Consider the following 20,408-nt stretch of genomic DNA (forward strand, 5'->3'; position numbering starts at 1 on the left):
TGTTCCCGGATCCCTGGAAAGTCCAGCGTCTGGTTTTAATCCCAAAACCCAAAAAACCACCAGATGAACCTTTTTCGTATCGACCTCTGTGTATGCTCGACACAATGGGCAAAGTGTACGAAAGCATAATAAGAAACCGCTTGGAGATTGCAATCCAGGAAGCCGGCGGACTATCAGAAAGACAATACGGCTTCAGAAAACAGAGGTCTACTATCGATGCACTGAAAGAAGTTGTCGACACTGCGAAAAGAGCAGTAAGTGGCAAAAGATGGAAAGGTGGTACAAAAAAATATTGTGCGCTGATCACCCTGGATGTGAAGAATGCATTCAACTCTGCCAAATGGGAAAATATATTCGAAGCCCTATATGGAATACGCGCCCCTCAGTACCTCATAAAAATCATTAGGAGTTATTTTAAAAATAGAAAGTTGATCTATGACACCACTGAAGGCATAAAGAGCTACCCCATTACAAGCGGAGTACCACAAGGATCTGTTTTAGGCCCTGTCTTATGGAATCTAGTTTATGATGGGGTGCTAAGAATTCCACAGCCTACAAACGTTAAGCTAATCGCATACGCGGACGACCTTATAGTGGTAGCAGTAGGTAAACAACTTGATGACCTACAACATAAATGTAACGAATGTATAAATAGTCTACGCCAATGGTTTTCTTCCAAGAGTTTGGAACTGGCTGAGCACAAAACAGAGGTATTGCTCATAAGCACCAGAAAAATTGAGGAAAAAATAACTCTCACAATAGGAGAGTGCGTAATCACTTCACAACCACAGTTGAAGTATTTAGGGGTAATATTGGACTCCAAACTGAAATTCAAGCAGCACTTGGAAAACTTAGCAAATAAAGCAAATAAGATTTATAACGCCTTATCAAGAATGATGGCAAATAGAGGCTGTGTGCGCTCCAGCCGCCGACTTCTAATCGGAAAAGCTATGAGCTCAGTTATACTTTAGGCAGCTCCAGTATGGATACAGGCACTAAACATAAAAGCATATGCCAAACCAATAAATGCGGTGCATATACTCACAGCAATAAGAGTAACAAGTGCTTTCCGAACTATCTCCAGCGAAGCATCTGAAGTACTAGCTAGTATGCTGCCCATAGACATCCAGGGTGACGAGCTCACGAGATTATATGAGCTATCAGCGCCACTTACAGAAATTCAAAAGAGAGAAGAGAGAAAGAAGAGCATAACTATATGGCAGCAACGGTGGCAAACCTCAACTAAAGGACGGTGGACCCACAGACTTATACTTGACATCCATACGTGGATAAGTAGACGACATGGGGACCTGGATTTCCACCTGACCCAAATATTAAGCGGGCATGGGTGCTTCAGAGGCTATCTATATAAATTTCAAAACGACGTCAGTCCGTATTGTTCGATGTGTACGGAGTCAATAGAAGACTCTGAGCACGTGTTCTTCCATTGTCCTCGGTTTCTAACCATAAGGGGAAAGCTAGAAACAACACTAGGTGGTAGTTTAACGGTGGAAAGCTTGACTGCACATATGTGTCAGTTCTCTGAGAAGTGGAAAGCTGTTCACGAAGCGGCTACTTCCATCATGACAATATTAAGACAGTTACAGCAGAATAGGCGTCAGTCCGTCTGTGCTATAGAGGAGACGTAAAATGTCTTGTCACTCCCATGAAGTAATACCTTATCTGTGGGAGAGTCTTGAGATGGGAGTAGGTTAGGTTTAGCGGATTAAAGTAACGCACTCCCGCTTTCGATGCTTCCTCCTACTTTAAAAAAAAAAAAAACTTGACGCAGCAGGCGAACTAAACAAGAGCGATGGTAGATATATCAATGGAGAGGGGAGGGATGCCGGAAAAGAAGAAAGGTCACAGTTTCACACCAGAGATCGGCATGCGCTGCTGTTTCTCTGACTTTAAGCCTACTTACATTAAAAGAAGTGGATGACTGAACGCCAGCGCAAAGCATGCAGTGCAAGCGCACACCACCACCGCATGTGACGATCAATTTAAGCCTGCATATACATATTGACTTCGGCAAAGAAGTGTTTCAAGTGTTACGCACGAGACAAGCAGACACTTTGTTTGACTTGTTGCCGAAGGCATAAGACACTTCGTTTAGCTTATTGCCGAAGGCATGAAACTTTATTTGACTGTTTTTTTACTGTAACAACAATTCAACGACACTTGACTGCCACGCTTATTTCATAATTTCAGTTATTCTGTTGCGCTCGGTTTGTTTACACGGAATTGAAAACTTGGCAGTTTTGTTTAATATAACTTTGTAACTTAATAAGCAGTAAGTAATATAATGATATTATTCTGTAGTGTATATTGTATGTAAGTATGTGTTCACGAAATAAATGAGTTATTTTATGTATTGATATGTGTTTTTCTATAGATTTTATCTAATGTCCGATACACAAGCTTTTATCACTGAACAAATTGCGAATGGTCACTTATCACTGCAACACAAGGGAAGAAGTTTCATTTGGAATATATTGTCAGAGGTTTTGAAAACAGATGGTACCAGAGTAGAAGGGATGGTATACTGCCGCAAATGCCGCAAAGTTCTTAAATGTAATAAAAATTACACATCCAACCTGAATCGGCATCCTAGTTGCCAAGCTATCAAACATGCAGCAGTTTTAAAAACTGTAACAGAAGAAGACAAAAAAAAAGCTATTGATGCATGCGCAGAATGGGTTACTGAAGATTGTAGACCATTTTATGGTATCAGTGGCTCAGGCTTCGCAAAGTTAGTCAAGTTTTTTATAAAGATAGGTGCAACCTATGGGAAAAATGTAGACATAAAAGACTTGCTGCCAGATCCAACAACAGTTTCGCGCAAGGTACAAAAGTCAGCAGATGAAATAAAGGAAACGATTAAGAGTGAAATAAACGACGTTGTAAAAAGTGGATGTGCTTCTGTTACATTAGATATGTGGTCAGACAACTATGTAAAAAGAAATTTTTTAGGAGTCACGTTGCACTACCACGACGATTTTAAACTTGTTGATGTCACTTTAGGATTGAAATCAATGGATTTTGAGAGATCAACCGGTCACAATATTTTAAAGAAGTTAAAAATAACGTTTAGTCAGTTCGGTGTGCAAAATATGAATGCTATAAAATTCGTAACAGATAGAGGTTCGAATATGGTTAAAGCATTGGAGAACTACACACGCATTAGTTGTATAGTAGCCATTTATTAGCATATGTGTTAGATATGTAAATCATTTGACGAAACTACTGAGCTCACTGAAATATTAGAGTCGTGCAAGAAACTCGTAAAATATTTAAAAAAAAAGCAAATTTTCAGAACAGGCTTACAACTTCTCTCAAAAGTCCATGCCCAACCCGGTGAAATTCCAATTACGCCATGATAAAATCAATAGTTGATTACTGGTTTATTATAAATGAATTGCTAAGTGAGAAAGAAGGAAGGCAGCGCCTTTTACACATAAATATTTCAACACTGAAAGTCTTACTTGAATTGTGTAAGAACATTGAAATTATTTTCAAAAAGTTGCAAACTTGCAGCTCACCCTCTTTGTGTTTTGTTTTACCTTCGATTTATAAAATTCAAGACCTCTGTAAACCTAATAGCGAAGATATTGGCGCTATTTCTGTTTTGAAAGAAAAAATAATTCAAAATGTAGAGGATATTTGGGTGAAGAATTTGACTTTGTGGCATAAGGCTGCTTTCGTTTTATATACGCCAGCTGTAAATATGCAATGTAACGATCTCCGCGATATTAAAAATTTTTGCATATGTCACATTCAAGAATTAGAATGTACTGCAGCAGATTCTTTCCGATCAATACCACTGGCTAATATTACTTCTGATTCCGAAAGCCCTGGTCCACAGTTGTCTGCGCCAGTTTCGCGAAATTCATCTAATAACTTAGCAAGTTTTTCAACAGCAACTAGAACGACTCCATCACCCTATCCCAATCAAGATATTAAGTTCTTTCTACCGAGTTTGTTAGAAGACTCAGCATCGACAGCATCAGAAACTCCAGAGGAAAAAGTGGAACGGTATAGCCAGGAAAAAGTTAAAATTACGGGAGATTTTGACTTATTTGAATGGTGGACAAATAATTCCAAAAACTATCCTCGTTTATCAAAATTAGCTTTTCAAATTCATTCAACTCTTGCTAGCAGTGCAGCGGCTGAACGAGCTTTTTCAATGGCTGGCAATATTATAACTGAGAAGCGAAGCCGACTAGCGCCAAATGCAGTCGATAGTTTATTATTTTTACATTCCTATTATAAAAATTTCAAAATTATAAACGCACCACATATTGAATAATAATAAAAGCCAAAAGTACAAGACTGCAAATTGTATTTTTTTCTAGTTAATAGGTAAATATGTAATTATGTAGCATATGCAACCATCGTTTAATTGCGTTCCTCTGTTAGCGCCAAAAGGCTGTTGTTGGTAGTCAAATAAAGTGTCATGCCTTCGGCAATAAGCTAAACACAGTGTCTTATGCCTTCGGCAACAAGTCAAACAAAGTGTCTGCTTGTTTCGTGTGTAACACTTGAAACACTTCTTTGCCGAAGTCAATATGTTATGCGCACTCCTCGCTTTGCGCTGGTGTTCTTACATCCACTTCTTTCTCTTTAGCATCACACGTATCAGTCAATGCAGTGTTCAGTCGCAAAAACAAGAAGTATTGACTAAGTGTACAATAATTGCGGCCACCGCATGCAGATCTCTTTTTCACACGCACAAGTAGCCAAGCGGGTGGATACATAAGCAAAGCAATTGGAACAAAACGAACAGGCATACTATACAATATACAATACTTATACAATGTACTCTACAAACTAAAGTGAAAGTATTCAGTTCACATAGTCTAATTCTATCATACATATTTATATGTACATACATATGTCAAATTGGTGGTTTTTATATACAAGAACAATAAAATAACGCAAATAACGATTCCGTTGATTAGTTTAATACGGTTAACAAGCATTTCGGGTTTAAATTTCGGGAAAACACTGAAACAGTTCGTCATCATATATTTTTACTTATATACTATGTATATCTATATATATAAAAGAAAGTTGTTGTTAGTTACACTATTTATAACTCAAGAAAGGCTGAATCGATTTGGCTGAAAATTGGTGGGGAGGTAGCTTAGAACCAGGGTAAGGACATAGGATACTTTTTATCTCTTTATGTCAAAATTTAATACAACTCATAAATACAAAAATTATATTTCAAATCATAAGCATTTGTTCAAAATTCATGTTTGTAGGAATCATTTCAATATTTCATTTCTTCAAAAAAAAAAACAATAAAAACAACCTTACATCTTCGTCTATATAAATATGTATGTATGTAAAAATGAATCGCCAAAATGTAAGTATGTACGCTCATAACTTTAATACGACTGAACGAAATTTGATAATTCTTTTTTTAAAATATTCGTTTAGGTTCAGGGATTATTCGAATAATTGCCGGAAAACCCCTAAAAATGTTTGTTCGTTAGTAACGCTAAGAGAACGGCTGAACCAATATTGATGAAATTTTAAGAGGTTGTTTGTTGTGGATTAAGGAAGGTTTAGAAATAAAAACATCTTATACTTTTCATGAAAAGTCGGCAAATTGGATAATTCCAAAAAGTAACTTTTTTCCATAAACATTTTTTTTCAATTTCTGTTTTGTTTTTCAATATTTTGATTTGGAAATTATTTGAATAGTTCAGACTCGATCGCTTGCTTTTTTATTCCGGCTATTCAAAAGAAAAATTATTTGTTCAATTCACAACCTGTCGTAAAGCATCGTAAAATTATAAATTTTTACCATTTTTTTTTTTTTATAATTTTACGATTTACGATGCTTTACGACAGGTTGTGAATTGAACAATTGAAAATTATTCAGTGAAAACTTTACGTGTGTTTCACACAAAGAGGTCAATTGCAGATTGAAATTTGTTACGAAGCCACCAAGAGATCGCCCTAATATCGGTCGGTGTTCTTTTTGACATCAAAGTATTGCAGCCCAAGACAAGGCAGGAAGTACTCCCAGGATGCGGTGACATATGTGCGGAATTATGGATCGCGGTCAATCAGTAAGCGATCGTCACGATGGCACAGCACGACTTTTCAAACAACAGTTACGATGTTTGATTGACTTTAGCTAGATGTACTCTGTTGAGTGGCAAAAGAGAGGTTTGCCGCACGCACATATTCTTCTTTGGATGATGGTTACACCAGATCAAATTGATGAAATCATTTCTCTGGAAATTCCTGATGTAGAGAAAGATCCAGTATTATATGAAGTGGTGGAAAGCAATATGGTTCATGGACCCTTTTCGGTTTATATGTCTAACAATAAATGCACGAAACACTATCCGCTTGCTTTTCTTTCGGAATCGCAAACTGGAAATGATGGATATCCACTCCATCGTCGTAGCTCATCAGACGACCATACAACTTAGAGTAGTGAAGATCGAAGTTGACACCATATGGATCGTACTATATTCTCCACTGTTGTCTAATTCACATTCAAAACTCATATCAATGTTTAGTATTGCAGTTTGGTGTAATCTATAAAATACGTTTGTAAGTACGTCACCAAGGGAAGCAACATGGCGGTCAATGGTCTTAACGATACGGTCCATACGTGAACTGCAATAAAGCGCTTTGTAGGATATTTACTTTTGCAATTCATGAACGGTTTCCGATTGTTGTGTGTCTCGCAGTTAATATGGAGATTGGCCAAAGAGTTTATTTCAGCCCAGAGAATACATTACAGCCGGTGGTAACACCGCCAACAACAAAACTAACATTGACGAGTTTTTTTCTCAACTTTCGTCAGTGATCCGCTTACGAGAACATTGCTCTATTTGAAAATACCTTGCATTCATGGCAAGACCGAACAGTAGATGGACATTCAGGTGTGTTCTCAACTAATGCATTAGGATGAATTTGCACAACCCACCCAAAAAACGATGATTGCTTCTACCTTCGGTTGCTACTGATTAATGTACGCGGCGTATTGCGTACTGTGAATGGTATGGTGTGTGCAATTACAATTGCTGGAACACGATAATCAGTGGAAACAAACGTTGGACGATGCGATAGCTACTTCGAATGCAAATGAAGATCGCACACTTTTCGCGATAATCATTTCACCATATCAGCCTTTAAATCCGCGTCAATTATGAGATACGAACAAAAATGACATTGTCGAAGACATTTTACATCGTATTTGCTAAAAATTGGAAATGGGTCAATTCCGGTTGATGCTTCCGGTGGTTTGATATCAATTCTATCTGCGGTTTATCAATTCACGAAAGATGAACTCATCACCAATCTTCGGACATTGGCCAAATTATCGTAACTATGATTCCTTTAATGCACGCGCAATATTAACTGCCAAAAAATACAGAAGTTCTTGACTCAAACTGGAAGATTCAAAGTCAAATTCCTGCGCTCATACAAATCGACCGATCGTCTTTCCATTGAAGACGTCGCCGTGAATTATCCAGTGGAGTTTATAAATTCTTTGGAGAGGCTTGGTATGCCACCGCATCATTTGCGTCTCAAAGTTTGATCTGTCGTTATTATGTTTTGCAATCTGCAAGCGCCGAAACTATGTAATGGAACCCGACTGATTGTGACGCAGCTATCGAATACAAAAGGCTGAATGCTTGATTCAACGAATTTCTTTGAGTTCCAACGATTTGCCATTTCAGTTTCCAGCGAAAATTGCATTTGAGATGACACTCAACAGGACACAAGGATAGTCGCATAGTGTGTGCAATAAGTTTGGAAATTCTATGTTTTTCACACGGCCAGATATACGTGGCGTGCACACGAGTTGGAAAGCCATCTTTTCTGTACACCGGAACAGAAACCAAAAAATTTTGTTTATGAAGCTGCGTTACATTGAAAAAAAAAAAAAAATGAAATGATAAATTCAACTTTCTTTTCATTTCAAAACACATAATTTCACGCAGGACAACGGCTGCGGGGCCAGCTAGTTTATTAATATATACAAGTGAAATTTAAATATTAGTTTATTGGATTTTATTTTAATTTATTAACAAATTTAAGTATTACAATAGTAAATTAACACATCACATTCCATTGTTTGCTTAATGACTGACTCATCCTTGCTTAATAACTGCTACAGAAGGTCAACTGTCAGACATATTTTTTTTTTTTCTTTTAAATTATCTTTTGTATTTTCTTACTTTTCTGTTTTTAAACTTTACTACATGATGTTCCCCATCAGACTCGGTTTGAACAAGTCTTACTCTTTTATAAGGGTTACTAATTTTATCTAATCTTTTCCTAGAGGTTTCGGCGCTAACAAAATTCGTATCTATGTATTTCTTTTTCTTGTCGGTTTTGATTTATGTTATTTATTCTTCGTTCTTTAATTAATTTGGGATTTCTTTTTGGGTATTTTCGATTAAAAATTATGTTATATTTCTTTCACCTTTAATGGAATGAGAAATAACATGATTGTAGGTAAATAATGCTTGTGCAATTTGAAGGTATTTCAACTCTTTATCCCCAGAACTACAAATAATTCACAATTTTTCATTGATCGTTTTATGAAACCGCTCAATGTCACCAATACCAGCTTTCCCACTTGTGACTTCCACTGCTATATTCAATTGTTGACACCACTGCTTTATGCTAACATTATTGATACCTTGGTCCTGGTCTATTTTTAATGTTTTCGGAGGTCCCATAAAATTAAAAATCTTTAGGAGGGCTTTTTTAGTTTCTAACCAATTTAAGGCTGACACTTTTTCAGCTGCAGCAAATTTGAAAAACAAATCAATACATGTTAAATAATTTTCATCATCCCATTTCCAAAAGTCTACTACAAACTTTTCTCGAGTCTCATACACAGGAGGCGTAACTTTAAATGGTAATTTGTTCGAAATGTGGTCGTTTGGTCACATTCATTAATTATTTTAGTTATCTCTTTAACGTAATTAGGGTGATAATATTTTTGCTTGAAGCAATTTGCAATTTTTTCGATTCCCTTATGCAGTCCTTCGAGGTGAATTTCTAATACTTTAGATTTGAAGGCCGAATAATCTTCAATATTTTATAATTCCTTTATGGTTCGGTAAATTTTAAATCTGTTTGAGGTGATCAGTCTATTATAAATGTTTTGAAATTGTATAAAGTCGTCGTCATCTGTTATAAGTATTGTTGTATTTTTGTTTAATAAATAAGTTTTAATTATGTCAATGTACAATTTTGGTTAGATTTTATTAGTTTAAGTTAGTTTTTGAATACGTTCAATGGCCTTTCGGCAATTCTAATAAACTCACCACAGTTTTCGTCAGCGGAATGGATTGTGGCTACATTCGAAGCAGTTACTTCATTAACGTTACATTCTTCAATTTTAACGCGAGATAGCGCATTGACAACATGATTTTCTTTACCAGGAATGTATTTGATATCAAAATCGTATTCTTTCAACCTAATCTTCCACCGTTTCAGTTTTGGCTTAACACTGCTCGTAATGCTACATTAGAGGCGTCTGTCGTTAACATAAACAACTTCTCGTAATTTGGATATGCCAAAATTAGCTCTTTTGTATTAATAACTTGATAGTTTTTACGGCTCTGATAAACTCTTTATCTGAATTATTCACTATATTGCCTTTCTTTCAGCAATTTGTTAAGGGTTTTGTTATATTTGAAAAATTTTGAATAAAATTGCGGTAAAATCCCGCTAAACCCAAAAATTGTTTTATTTCCTTTTCTGTTTTGGGAATCGGATAATTTAAAATTGCTACGACTTTATTAGGATTTGGTTTTATGCCAGAAGGGGTAAAAACATGGCCAAGAAACTGGGTTTCTTGTTTTAAAAATTCACTTTTGTCCGGCTGCACTTTTAGATTCGCTTTAGCTAATCTTTGAAACATTTTATCGAGCGATTCGATGTGCTTCTGCAGAGATGTATTGAAAACTACTATATCATCTAAATAAACCATGCAATTTTTCCCAATTAGACTGTCCAACACTGTATTTATCAGCCGTTGGAAGGTGGCTGGAGTATTTTTTAAACCAAATGGCGTTCTCAAAAATTCGAAGTGGCCATTTTGTATAGAAAAGGCTGTTTTTTTTTTGTCTATCTATTAGATCCATTTCGATTTGATGGAAGCCAAATCAATTGTCGCGAAGTATCAACATCTACCTAACTTGTCCAGTATCTCGTCTATGTTTGGAATGGGCTACTTGTCATCCACAGAGATATTATTTAACTTACGGTAGTCTACAATGATTCTCCACTTGTCTTTACCTGAAACATCTAGTTTTTTAGGTACCACCCAAATCGGTGCAGAATACGTATATGGAGAAGTACTGTGACAAATTATTTTTTGTTCTAGCATATCTCTTATTTGTTTATTTACTTCCGCTTTATGTACTTCTGAGTAACTATAGGATTTAACGTAGATTGGATCTTCATGAATATTTTTATTTTGTGTTTAATTCTGTGAGTGAATGTAAATTTCTCCCCTTCCTTGTAAAATAAAGTTTTGTGTTTCTTCAGTAATTTATTCAATTTTTCCGATTCTTCATTATTTAAATGGTTGAGTCTGAATGTGCCAGTAAATTTGTCATCATTGACTTTCAACTCGGTTAGTAAGTTAGTGTGTGTATAATTTTTAACAGTATTGAAAAATGTGTATATATGTCCTTGTAAACTAATCGTATTATTTTTTAAATCGATCTTAGAGTTGAGCTGACGAAGTGTATTGTAGCCTAATAATCCGTCGTAATTATCCGAAAATTATAAACGTAAAATGTCAATTTGTGGTTATGGTAATTGTCGAAAACTTCTTGAATTTGTTTTAGTAATACTTTTCCTGTAACTGTTTTTAATAATAATGGTTCAATTTCAACGATTCTACTACTAAGAATTCGGGGCTTAATTAAACTAACAGAAGAGCCCGTATCTATCAAAAACCTTACAAATTTATGTTCAATCTTTAATTCTATTGTTGGTAATCCTCCGAGGCTTCTAATTGAAAATTGGATGACTCAAATTCCATTGGTTGAGGAGCACCGTATCGCCTTATTTTAGATTGATTCAAATTACTTTCATTTTGCTTTCTTATTTTTTGCGAATTTATTTTAGGTACATTATTGGCATTAAGCGCACTCAAATTATTGGTGTTAGTATAACTATTAGGACAATTCAAAGTTGTATTCATTTGTGGGTAATAAATCCATCCATTTGGATTTGAATGATAAAAATAATCTGCGTTATTAGGTGGCAATGCATATCCCTGATAGTTATTGCCATGAGAAAAGTCAAAAACTCGATATCCATTAGACGGAGAAAAATGTTGAAACTCGTTACCATTTTCTCTGTTTGAACTTACGTGAGAAAGGTTGGGAGCTTTGGGAAATGGGATGTTTCTTTGATTATGATTTTGTTTGGTTTTGCTCAGTCTTCTATCATCTTCAAATACATTAGTTTCTTTCAAAATTTTTATTGCTGACTTAAGGTCTACTAAATTTGCATTTATTAATGCTGTTAAATAATTTGGAAATTCCCTTTTCAACGTCTTTAAACTAATCTGATCTAGCTCCTTATTCAAAAATGTTTTAGTGGATATATTTTGATTTTTTAATTTAATACAATCTTTCACTCTACATACTTCGATGTTAATTTCTTCGCACAATAATTTTACACTATTCTTAAATTTAATATTACTGATTTCCAAAATAAGAGTTGACACAGGTGTATGATCGCCAAATTCATCAATGAGCCGTCGTATTGTTGTCCAATCACACGGTTGCTCCCGTCTTACAATATCAAGAGCAGAACCTCTTAGAGTGCAGGTAACACAGTTGAAATAAAATGCAAATCTTCTTCTGAAGAGATAGTTGTGTACCGAGGTACAACGCTATCGATGCTGTCGGCATACATCGCCAAGTAGTTTTTGTTGCCGTCAAGCGGTTGAATCAGCTTAATGGTTTGCATAACGAGATCGCGCTTATCTTTTCCTTCGGTCATTGTTGTTTCTTTATTTATACTAAGAGAGCTCAACTTTTTGTCTATAGTTTCTAACTCTTCTTCAACGCGTATTGATAAGAGCAGTGTATAGATTAAGATCAATTGTTTTTTTTATATAATGCTTTTTTATCAAATTATCTTAACAAAATTAAGTAATAGATATCGGTAAAGTGTTTATTTATTTTAGTAGTATTTGTTCTAAAACTTTCTTTTTATGCACGAATTCTTTATTGTCAAGAGTATTATTATATTTTTCATGCACTGAGAGTTTTTTCTCTTAACTAGTTAATATTCGTGTAAATCGCTGGAACCGATTTTATTAATTTTTTTTTTGTATTTTAGTTCTCTTTCTTTCGTGTAAACTTTCACTGCCACTGGAACCATTCTTATTGATTTTTTTTTGTATTGTAGATGTCTTTCCTTTGACATTAATTTGTCCTTAAGTTACATTGAGGTTTAAGGATCTTTTTCGTAGATCCTACCGACTGCGCCAGTGAAATTTAAATATTAGTTTATTGGATTTTATTTTAATTTATTAACAAATTTAAGTATTACAATAGTAAATTAATACATCACATTTCAATGTTTGCTTAAAGACTGACTCATCCTTGCTTAATAACTGCTACAGAAGGTCAACTCGATTATTTCACTTCTAACGTATAAGAGCGTATTGAGATTAATTTATTGTTAGAGTGAGAGTAGCAATGTCACTTACATATATATACATATATATAATTAATAACTTATTACCTATTTATGCAGTCTCCTAACCAACAATACCCTTTCTATTTGAAAAAAAATTAGTAGCAGGATAAACAAATAAAGGTTCGTATCCAGCTCTCAAGTAATTGCTCAAGAAAAAAATACATTATTTCTTCAAGTAGTTTTGACAGCTGGTTACGTATTGTGAATGATCCACATTAGAAGAGCAAGAGAGAATAAACAAAGAAAATAAACTTTGTGCGTAATATGTATGTATGTATGTGTGTAGTAACATAAATATTTTCCTTGCGATTTAAGGAATGTTGTTGATGATTGGTAAGTCTTATATAACATTTCAAAATGAAATATACTTCATAATATGATTTTAACTAATTTATGACGAATTTAACGATTACTTTGAATTTCCTTCGAGAAACAATTGTTGATTTAATGTTTCTTCGCAAAATCAGGTTTGCCATATTCGCATTTTATTGAAAGAAAGCCTCCTTCGGGCTCTGGTCAAGAAGTGTGCATTTGGCGTAGGATTAGTAGCCTGCGTTGCCCCGGGCGAGCGCCGGTCCGTCCGTGTTTTCCGGGACTGGTAAAGCGAAGCACAGGCCTCAGGAAACTGGGGTAGGGGCAGTGTCCACGAGGGTACACCCGTTCCTGTCTATTTCGGCCCGCCCCCCTGCACACGATGCGCTGGCGATACAACCTCGTGGAGACTGTATGGCTGAACTAGGGAATGCGATCAAGAAGCGGATTGAAACAATGCACCCACCCCAGCGGACTATCAGCAACAACATGAGAGATCTTCTTGGTGTAATAGCAAAATTACATGCAAGTGCTCAGGAAGAGCACATTGCAAATAAGGAAGCACGCCGAAGTTTTCTCGTCATGCCAACGGAGAGAATACACCAAAAAGGCCTCGCGACGATTTTCAACCAAAGCGGAGAACACCGCCGAAGAAGAATAAAATCACCCATAGGGAATGGCCGAACAAACCTGAAGTTCCCTTGAACAAAGAAACAATGAGTGATAACCCCATCAAAGACAATGATAAATAAATGGGAAAACATGATGGTTGGATCGTAGTCAGACGTAAGCAACAAAAGAAGGCACCACATAAGCCGCCACCTTGATCTGATGCAATAGTCATTGAAAAAACAGATGACATGTCATATAGCGACATCCTAAGGACTGTTAGGAAAAATGATACATTACAGAAGCTAGGGGAAAATGTAACAAAAAACAGGAAGATGGCCAAAGGACAAATCCTGCTAGAGTTGAAAGAGGCACAGATGAGGAGCACAGGCATCTTCGAGACCGAGATAAGCAAAGTACTGGGAGAAAATGCGCAGATAAAAGCTCTAACTCACGAGGTCGTGATAGAAATACGTGACATCGACGAAATCACGTCTAAAGAGGACATTGCCGAGGCTATACGACTACAAATAAATGGGCTGAGTAGTTTTGATGAAAACTCGATTAAGAGTATCAGATCAGCGTACTTAGGAACTCAAACTGCAGTGGTAAGCCTACCCGCGCTAGAGGCAAGAATACTTGAAGACGCACACAAAATCAAAATAGGTTGGGTAGTGTGCAGAATAAGAGCGAAGAAAAATCTCAGGAGGTGTTTCAGATGTCTTGAGTACGGTCATCTGGCGAAAACTTGCAATAATCCTGATGATAGGAACCAGTGCTGTGCCAAGTGTGGAGAAACCGGACACTTTGCGAAGTCGTGCGATAAGAGCCCGTCGTGTAGTGCATGCAAGAAAAAGGGCAGGGAAAACACTAACCACCAAATTGGTAGTAAAAAGTGTTCGCTCTTCCAAGAAGCATGTAGAAACAGCAAAAAATGAGAGTCATGCAACTCAACCTCAATCACTGTGAGGCTGCACAACAGCTTGTTAAGCAGACGGTTTGTGAAGAAAAGGTCGATGTAGCTATACTCAGTGAATAGTATAAAAATATAATCGACGCAACACGGATCTCTGACGACATGTAAAAAGCTGCCGCATGGGCATGTGGAGGGAAAGTGATTCAAGATAAACCGCTATTGGGAAAATCTTTCTACACTCGAGCGAAAGTCTCTGGGATCAACTTCTACAGTTGCTACATACCACCAAGCATATCACAGAGTGACTTTGATAAAATTCTTGACGAACTGGTCACAGAAGTTTTATCAACTACGAGGAACGTGGTCGCGGGCGATTTTAATGCTTGGGCGATGGAGTGGGGTAGCATCTGTACAAATAGGCGTGGAGATGCCCTACTAAAGGCATTATCGTCGGTAAACATGGTGTTACTGAACGCCGGCAATCAGAACACCTTCGAGAAGAACGGCCGGGGCTCCGTTATCGACATAACCTTCGCTAGCAGCTCTCTGGCGCGAACGACAAATTGGCAAGTGTGCGACCTATATACACACAGTATCTATTATGCAATTATGTTTGAAATCCAAGACTCAGTGAACAATCGAAGGAGTATGCCCACTAAGACAGAACAAAGCAAAGGATGGAAAATTTATACTCTTGACATAGAACTATCCAAGCTCTCGTTAGATGTTAATCTAACATGCCAGGAAGACATAGATCGACAAACGGAGATGATAGTGAGGCACGTTAGTAAAGCATGTAACGCTTCTATGAGTAGAAAGAAAAATGGCACCCATAGAAAAGGACAAGCACCAACGTGCCCAGCATTACTGAAAACCGTGGTGTGACGCTTACAAGCTGGTAAAGAAGAAAATAAGAGGTAGCAAAGGACAAGCACCAACGTGCCTAGCATTACTGAAAACCATGGGGGAGACCTTATTCCCCGCACAGCCCCCAGAGAACCGAACGTTTAACATCCAAGAACCTGCTGAAACAGAATATGCAATATTCACTGACGTGGAGGTTATAGAAACAGCAGAGAGATTTGGCAATGCCAAAGCACCATGCGCGGATGGTATTCCTAATAAGGCATTAAAGATTGCCATGAAGCACAATACGAGACCATTCAAAAATTCCCAAAAACCTGGAAGAAGCAGAGACTGGTCCTATTGCAGAAATCAAATAAACCAGCCGGAGAGCCCAGCTCATACCGACCGCTCTGTATGTTGGATACGATGGGATACTAGAGCCGATAATCTGTGAACGATTAGAGCTGCATTCAGAAAAAGAAGATAAGAAAAGTCTGCCCGACAACCAGTATGGATTCCGCAAGCACAGATCAACCATCGATGCGATCAAGAAGCTTACCGGCATACCTAACAAGGCAATAGAGGGTACCAGACGGCTGTATGGTACAAAGGAATACTGCGCAGTAGTCACGGTTAACGTTAAAAACGCTTTCAGCACGGCGGCCCAGCTACCTGTCTGACCGGCTGTTACTGTACGATACGGATGACGGACAAAAAACATATAGGGTAACGGGCGGAGCTCCGCAAGGCTCTGTGCTTGGCCCATTGTTGTGGAATGTGTTGTATGACGGGGTACTGCGTCTCCCACTCCCGAAGCAGGTGCAGATCATCGGGTACCCGGATGATATTGCATTAACCGCAGTTGTTTAGGCCAGCGCCTAATTTCTTTTTACCACCTCTAGTGAGTATATAACAAACCATTGCCAGTTAGCTGTTAATAGTTTTCACTCAACTGTTAATAACTTTCTCTCAACTGGCAATGGTTTCGTTGAAAACTCCCGCTTAGCAAGCGATTCTGCTAGTCAGCCTGGGGTACTTTTTTTTAGAGAGCGAAGCGAAGTAAGACGTCGTCCACCGGCCACCACAACCAGCATCACCACAAGCACAAACCAGGTAATATTTGGTAATCCCAATCTAATAAAGAACCAACATTTTAATTTATTATATTAGACACAAACTTTGTGGTTTCATTTATTAATACACTTTCTTTTCCTATTTTAAATTCTCAACCATCGACGCATCGTCCGCGAGTGACTCGTCGAACGTTCGAGAATATTCATGGTCCTTCGAGCCGGATTTTAATCGACTATATTTCACAAACCAGCAAGCAAGTTTTTCAACACCACACCAATTGGGATTCACGAGGCGCTGCAAACCAGCAAGCAAGTTTTTTTACACCACCCACAGGGATTCACAAGGCGCCGCACACCAGCAACTATTTTTTAACACAATACACTTCACACCAACTCAGGCAAATCTAAGGTACGTGATTGCTTTAATATCATTTGGATATAAATCGTTTAAAAAAAAAAAGAGTTGTTTTTAATCTGCATTTACACTCCCATTTAAATTTAGAGGCCCTGATGTGGTCTACAACAATTGGCATATTTTTGGTCCGATTTATGACTCTTGGCAACAAAATACATCAAAAATATCGAAGCGTCTCTGTTCTAATAACTGAACAAATAAATTTATATTTACAGATTGAGCAAAAGCCTAAGAAAAAAGACGAACTCATGGTGTCCAACAGCGTACTCAAATTGGCTGCTGATCTGCTTAAAGAATTGGAAACACCCTTCAAAATTTCAGGGCTTAGCGCCAATCCCTATTTGTTCACCACAGTGAAAGTTGTCATACTCTCCGCTCTGTCAGGTATACTAAGCGAAATGTTGGGTTTCAAATTCAAACTTCACAAAATTAAAATTAAGTAAACCGGAAAAAATAAACAAAATATTTTAAATATTCCAAGGATGTAATCAAAACCCCCTAACGTGCTTGAATCGTACAAATTCAACCAAAACAGTAGTAACACTAAGTTTTAAAATTTATGTGTAAACACATAATTTATTATTTAAAATATTTCAAGTGGTCTTATTATTGCTCTGATAATTTAAATTCAATATTTTAACCGGATTCTTTTCATATATGAAAATGAATAAAAGAAATGTGTATTTAATTTGAACTAATAAAGAAAGATACAACCAAAAAAAAAAAACAATACTTAAATAGCTTAATTTAGTACCGGGCCGTAGCCGATGGCCAATTCCAATATGGTATTTGCAATAAAAATTGAATTTAAAAATCATAACCATGAGTTATGCCTCATAGTTTGGAAAAACACAGTTTTAGATTCACTCTTGTAAAATTTTTAAGGCGAATTAAAACACTAACGGCATGGCATCACCTTATGTCATGAATGAAATTTTTAAGGCGAATTAAAAACTGACGGCATGGCATCACCTTATTGACATTTTTAATTATTGGTTATTTGCACGCAACACGTGTAAAAATAGTAGTGCAACTAAAAGTACTGCCAGAGTAAATTCGAACAGCAGTAATACCAGCCAAATAAATAAATTAATTGAAGACACCTCCAAATTGAAAATTTCTGATCTCGGTCGTAATCCCGGTAGCACAACTGGGAAAGCTTGCTCTAACTTGCAAATATCTCGGAACTCATCGCAAGATATTGGACCGAGTCAGCAAACTAACCAAATAGAAAGCTCTACGCAAGCTAATGATGGTTTTTCTTACGACACAGGTAAAATAATTGCTTTTCAAAACAAAAAAAAAACTAATTAATTTGCCATGACCTTGTTAAAGAGCCAAGGTATGGTTTCATCAAAGTCAGCTTTATATGCTCAATTGCAAAAGCAACCTTCGTCATCCCGTTTACAAGCACCGTTTCATATGAATTCGTATGTTTCCTCTACAAGTGACTATTCGCTACCCACCGACAGAATCCACTGTAGCACCAATTCCAAGTCATTTTGGAATGGTACAAGATGATGGCTTTGCAATGGCATGGAAGGGTTTGACTGACATGTACGAAAATGAGCGTATACTAGTCGAAACCCAAGTTACATACTGCTCGACTTACCGTCAATCGACAAAGAATGTTCCAGCTCGATAAAATGGCTACAGCGGGAGATCAACAGCTGCATCTCCTGCCTGACAGCCAATAAAGTGGACATTGAGAACTGGGACCCAATCATAATCCGCATATGTTCTAAAAGACTGCCACAAGCAACATTAGCCCTGTGGGAACAGTCTGTAAAGAACAAAACAAAAACGTCAAAGTGGGAGGAATTGGACAACTTCCTCACGGATAGATACCGTGATTTAGAGGCAATAGAACGTGCCAAAAAGTCGTCCAATTCTGCAAAGCCTGTCAGTGCACCCACACCAAATAAATATACGTACCAAAACAATAGCCATCAGAACAGACTCGGCGCCTTCCAAGTAAGCGTTGAAAAATCAATATGTCTGATGCGCAAAAGCGCAGATCATAAATTAAGATCTTGCCCCATGTTTCTTAACATGGCACCGGCGGACAGGATCAAGTTCGCTAAGCGCAACAATCGCTGCATCAATTGCCTCGGCTTTGGGCATTTAGTGTCGGAATGCACCAGTGCATTCAACTGCAGCACTTGCCACGCGAGGCATCACACACTCCTACATGTGAGGACAGTGCAGCCTAGCAGCCAAAGAGGCCCATCTATATCATCGGACGAGATTCCGTCTACGTCCAGGCAAGCGCAACAGAGACGCAACTTTGACAAATCGGAAGGCAAGCCAACTGTCGTACAGTCGTGCTTCGCTAACAGCGACAAAGGCGTCTTACTAGGAACCGCACAAATCAACATAAATTACCGCGGCGTTACTTATGCCGCAAGAGCACTCATCGACTCCGGGTCAGAGTGCTCTTTCATCACAGAAAAACTGAAGCGCAGAATCGACTTGCCAGGTAGGAGGATAAATGCCCAGGTGTCAGGCATCAACAACACAGTATCTGCGCAAGTAAAGGAATCATGTCGTGTCGAGTTGCGGTCACCAATTGACCCACTTATATCGATAACCACGAACTTGATGGTTCTGCCGAAATTAACGGGAAACTTGCCGACTGGCCATATTAGCGCACTAACTTGGCAGGTTTCCCAGATCTCACGTTGGCGGACAAGAGGTTCTTCGTCAATGAACCCGTGGACGTCATACTCGGTGGGGACGTCTATCCCCACATTATGCTTGATGGCATACGCAAAAACTTACTGGGATCACTTCTTGCGCAAGATACAGTGTTCGGTTGGATAGTCACAGGGCGTGCTAATGCAACTACACCAACCAACACTTGCGTCTCATATCACAACAAAATATCGCGGAAAAAGCAGTTAGCTGCGTGCGAGGATTTGGAAGAGATGACCAAATCTGTAAGGAAAAGAAGACATTTAAATAAATATGCAAGGAGGAGGCCCCTAGACTCTAATCGGGGTTGGCACTTTTACGCGGGTTTGTGTTGTTCCAATTAATTGTGCACGTATGCATTAAAATAAACAGATTTTATTTTGAGGAAAAATTTTTTAAAGTTTTACATATTTTTTTTTATTGCCTTTAATTGTAATTTTGAAACATTTCGTCTGCATTCCCCCCCACCGCGGCTGTATGTACGCAGCTTGAAATAAATTTTTTTTTTTGTATTATATAAATTTTCGCATTAATTTTATTTAATTCTCTTAAAATCTTAAATCACATTCTTCACACAATTTATTTTCAGTGTGTTCGCACATTTCTATTCGTTAATAGTTTTTTTTTCGGAATTTTTATTCAATTTAATTGTAATCGGCCAAAATATTAAATATTTAGTTATGTACTCAGCTTGTTATGTAGCTTGATCATTAGCTATTGACATTAAGTATTACGTACGACGAGTTACATTACAACTTAGCAACATTACACAGATACATTACGAAGACTTAACACTGCAAGTGCCTTACCTTCAGCATTGTCC

At 37.4% G+C, this 20,408-nt stretch overlaps 1 protein-coding gene across 1 annotated transcript in view; it reads left to right on the forward strand.

Moving 5' to 3' along the window:
• Positions 1-20,408, forward strand: part of LOC105234165 (abnormal spindle-like microcephaly-associated protein homolog) — a 347,510-nt gene that overhangs the window by 190,363 nt on the left and 136,739 nt on the right. The gene's annotated exons all lie outside the window — the stretch shown is intronic.

This window comes from Bactrocera dorsalis, chromosome 2 (genome assembly GCF_023373825.1).
Source record: "Bactrocera dorsalis isolate Fly_Bdor chromosome 2, ASM2337382v1, whole genome shotgun sequence".
Taxonomy (NCBI): Eukaryota; Metazoa; Arthropoda; class Insecta; order Diptera; family Tephritidae; genus Bactrocera; species Bactrocera dorsalis.